The sequence below is a fragment of the Carlito syrichta genome, unplaced genomic scaffold, assembly GCF_000164805.1.
Source record: "Carlito syrichta isolate Samal-C Ts95f unplaced genomic scaffold, Tarsius_syrichta-2.0.1 Scaffold303104, whole genome shotgun sequence".
Lineage (NCBI taxonomy): Eukaryota > Metazoa > Chordata > Mammalia > Primates > Tarsiidae > Carlito > Carlito syrichta.
The window spans coordinates 116,497-121,206 of NW_007247200.1; the positions used below are offsets into that span (position 1 = coordinate 116,497).

The 4,710-nt window shown below is 41.2% G+C and overlaps 1 long non-coding RNA gene across 1 annotated transcript; it reads right to left on the reverse strand.

Moving 5' to 3' along the window:
• Nucleotides 1-2,401: 2,401 nt before the first annotated feature.
• On the reverse strand, nucleotides 2,402-3,962 carry LOC103260035. Its single transcript, XR_504262.1, has 3 exons — nucleotides 3,860-3,962; nucleotides 3,443-3,576; nucleotides 2,402-2,553 (listed from the first exon to the last, which is right to left on the reverse strand). It is a non-coding gene; the product is annotated as an uncharacterized LOC103260035 (long non-coding RNA).
• Between the last annotated feature and the right edge of the window lie 748 nt (nucleotides 3,963-4,710).

The following is a 4,710-nucleotide window of genomic DNA, read 5'->3' on the forward strand; positions in this document are numbered from 1 at the left end:
TTACCAGTGAACAAACCCATCAAGTCATTCGTCAATGTGTTATTCATTTCCCTGAGGACTGTGTTATTCATTTCCCTGAGGACTGAAACCCAATGTGTTATGACAAGTGCACATTACCCACATCCCAAGTTTTGGTAAATTACAATGGGTCCATGTATTTATAGATACCTTTTTTCACTTTATTTTCACCACTGTCCACATGGGAGAAAATGCTAAACAGGTAATCTCTCATTGTTTGGCAGCCTTTGCTTTCTTTAGTAAGCCCGCCAGTATTAAAACTGACAATGGCCCAGCTTACACTAGTGCTGCCTTTACACATTTCTGCCAATCTTATTATCACTCATATTACAGGAATCCCTTATAATGCTCAAGGACGAACCATTATTGAATGTGCCAACCAAACTTTAAAGAGATAACTATCAAAACAAAGAGTGGGAGATGGGCATTATCATTCCCCCCATTACAAATTAAACCATACATTATTTACAATTAATTTTTTGAACTGTGATGAATATGGCCAAACACCTACAGATAGGCATCAGGCCTCTAATCCTAGACATCCTATGGATCTGGTAAAATGGAAGGACCTCCAAAGTAACCAATGGAGGGGACCCAATCCTATGCTACTGTGGGCCAGAGGATTTGCTTGTGTTTTTCCAGAGGGAGCCTATAAACCTATTTGGCTCCCGGAGATAGTTATCCAACATGTTGATGGATTCAACAGAAGGACTGGAATCCAGATTCAAGAAGCTGAATATCTCCCCACCAGTCCTGGTGCAGCTGCTCAGTCAGAAGGAACCAATGACAAGACTGAGGCTCTGACGCCCTGCAGCCACTACCAAAAGAATATCTCCACCCACATGGGGCCAGTTGAAATGTCTGACTCAAAGAGCTCAATAAATGGTTGAGGAGAACAGGGGGCCAAGTTCCCCCGAAGCCTTTTTCATTACCATGATAGCCATTGTTGCTTGTAAGGTTGGTAGAACAAGGGGAAAACCTTATTGGACTTATTTCCTGGACCCTCCCATTCTTCAATCCACTACCTGGGCTGGTGGGTTGGTCCCTGTCTTTACCAATGATACCTGTATGTTGGGAGGACACTCTGATAAACACATTACTACTGACCATAGTAAAAATTTTAACTTTACAGGGGCTAGTAATAGTCCTCCTATTTGCCTTATACTTCTAAGTTGGGTTGTTTTAAGATGAGTCAAGAAAATAAAACCTCCTACGGGGCTATACAAACAGCTAATATTTCGGGTTCCTGGGACATAATAAAATATCTACAAACTATATCTAAGTGGAGGTTCCCTAGTTCTACTTATAATGTCTCCCAAGATCACTACAATATTCTATACTGTCCTAATAGCACAGGGATAGAGCTTGGAAAACTCCCCAAGTAGATAGAATGTGCCACTCCTATGCCTATGGTCCTAAACCTTACGGGAACCCCCGTCTTAATCTATGATTGGTCTCAGAGACTGGACCCCTTTCATCCTAACCATGAATTCATTTCCTGCTGGTGGTTTTGTTGACAACATCCTTACTACTTACTAAGGTGACATCCCAAAGGAACTGTGATGGCTCGCCACCTCCCTTGATTTTGTTAACTTTACTAGTGGGTCATTGGTCGATTTGAGAGGAAGCTACAACCTCCCCCTGCTATGGGTCCGGGCCTGTGTCCAACCTCCTTATGTCCTTCTAACAGGCTCTGTTAATGTCACCCCAGAAGATAATCAATATACTTTACAATGTAACTCTTGTAATCTTACAAACTGTGTCACCCGCCATAATGCAGGACAAGACATCCTGGTTTTACACCAGTCCCCCTTTATTATAATTCCTACTCACATATCAGGCCCTTGGTATGATGCAGGACTACAGGTGCTTCAGGAATTACACCACCAACTTGCTTCCCGGCCTCGCAGGGCCGTTGGATTGATAATTTTTGGATTGGTGACCTTAATTTTAGTCATTGCTTCTGTAGTGACTGCTGCTGCTGCACTGCCTCAATCCATCCAAAATGCCGAGTGTGTCAACGCTCTGGCTCAAAATACCTCCAAGGCCCTACAGTAACAAGAATCCATAGACTTAAAGCTAAACACAAAATTAAATGCTTTGGAGGCTGCAGTCATTGGATTGGGAAACCAGATATACAGCATAAAAATGAAACAACGGTTACAATGCCATGCGGCATACAATTGGGTTTGTGTTACTTGTGTTTCTTATGATAGCAGCCTTTGGAATTGGAATTTAGTTAAAAAACATCTCCAAGGCAAATGGAGCCTCAATAACATCAGCATAGACCTGCTTAAGCTCCATCACAATATTCTGGACATCCAGAATAGCCAAGATCCTATCTTACAACCTGCCCAAATAACACAAAATCGTCTTAATGATCTCAAGGGATTCAATTCCTTTAATATATTAAAATATTCTGCTTGGTATATTCTGAGTCTTTTCATATTTGCTCTAATCCTCCTTTATTTTTTGCCAGTCAGATGCGGAATCCTCCAATGCCAATTCAGAACCACTGCAGTAGCCGTCCACTACCTGCATTTAGAAAATAAAAAAGGGGGAGATGTTGGGAGCAGATGTGATGTGGGGAGCAGACAAGCACTGTCACTGTAGCAGCCCTTAAGTAAAGGTTCCAAGTGAAGGCAAGGTCTCACTTTATGGCCCCAAGCTCATAGGTAAGGTCTTGCTTGGAAACTCTGCATTCTAGCCAAAGGCAGGCTGTGAGGGATGCAGCCTGCTACACGAAACGGTGTCTCAGATGCCCACACATCTGGTGCCCACACGTAGCACAGATAAAGCCTTAGCTACAAGATAACTGCAGAACAGCTCACCTTTTAGGTAGCACCATAATTCCACTATAGCTCCCTCACAGACCTTGAATTCCTTCCAACTTCCCTTGTGCTTGATTATAAAATAAACGTGCAGAGCTAGTTCAGGGTCACTTCTCCTCCATCAGAGGAAACTGTCCCACCTGGCCCCAGCTTTTCTTTATGTCTTTGTGTCTGTGTCTTTCTTAATCTCTCGCCGCTCTCTCTCGGGACCCTCAAGGCAGTCGCACAGGCAGCAGCACCTGAAGATAGGACATTTGTCTTGTACCTTGCTATATTCTCAATACTTAGAGGACATTTAAAAATATGTGTTGGATAAAGTCTTTTAAGGTTTCATTTGATCAAAAATATAAGTAAAATGGTTGTCACTAGAAAAGGAGGGCTGTTTCCTATTTGAAAATATGGGAAAAAATCAAGAAAAGCAAGAAAAATAGTAAATGGGGTATAGAAGGGATTCCCTTTGGTAACCCATGCTAAATCCATATTGCTTTCCAGGGCTCAAGATTTTTCTCCACAGACCTTGGTTGGGTCTTTGAGAAATTTCCCAGCTAATATCTCAAAGATGTAGTCAACTTATTAAGCAATTTATCTCTTACCCAGAATGGTCTCCCGTTGCCTGACCAACTCTTACTCATCAGGGCTCTGACCTCTTGTCACATCCTGCACAACCTTCCAGGGCTCTTTTCTTGCTCCAATAAGGAGAGCACATCAGGTTTATAAATGAAAAATCCTGATTATAAGAATGGAAATGAGTATGGTTATGCTCTGCTTGTTAATAATTAAAACTGAGCCACTGTTCATTAAATAAGAATGTCAATTACAAAAAAAAAAAAAAAAAATCCAGATGCATCTGAAGAGTGGAGAAGATAAAGGTGCCTGATGGAAATGTTCATTTCAAAGGCTATATGTTATAAATAATTTATTTGGGAGGTCTAAAATTCAGGTAGGCACTTGAAAACTTTCCCAAATTTCACAAAGAATGAAGCTGAATTATTGGGAGGAGACAAACTTACCCATTGAGACCATGGTGCTGTAGTTCTCCAACATTACATCTCTCTACAGATCCTTCTGTTCCATTCTTCCTGAGAGAAGTCTGTGGACACATCCTTGAACACTACCAAGCTCTGAAATGACAAATCCAAGTGGGAAGGGTAAAATAAATTTGATAAATATGTTTTAGAAGTCACAAGAGGGAAAAAAGAAAAGAATTACACAAAGGAGCCAAAACAGTGAGCAAATACTAAGGGGGATCCCCCCCTAAACTGGAATTATCTTTTTGGAGAGTAGGCCCCTTGTAGCACAGGCTTTCCCTGCTAGGTAAGTGTTCTAGGAACCCAGTGGCATCAGTGTACGAGTTAGTGTTGTTGAGAGAGGCTGCGTTCAACTTCACTGAATTTTTTTTTTTTTTTTTGGAGATTTTTTCAATGCATTTGCCCATTTCATGATGGGTGATTTATGAGCACACCTGCCCACACTGTGCTAAGTGTTCAGCAGCTTTGACCAAAACCAGCATGACCCTCCTGCCCTACCCTCCCTGTTCTTCCAGTCTTGCGCTGAGTGACTTTTTGTTGTTGTTGTTTCCCTGGATGAAAAAAGTTCTCAGAGGGAAATGTTTTGCTGATGTGGAAAAGGTGAAACAAAAAATGGCAGAAGCATTAAAATGCATCAATTAACAAGTTCAAAAACTTCGAACAGTGAAAAGCCTCAATAGGTGTATCATGTCAAACAAAAAATGCTTTGAAGGTGACTGAAGTTTAAACAGGTAAAAATAAATATATAATTTTAATAAATAAATTCCAGATTTTGGGGTTCTCCTCTAGTACAATAAAGCTGGAGGCTTGCAAAGTGAGTAGGTAATGGAAAG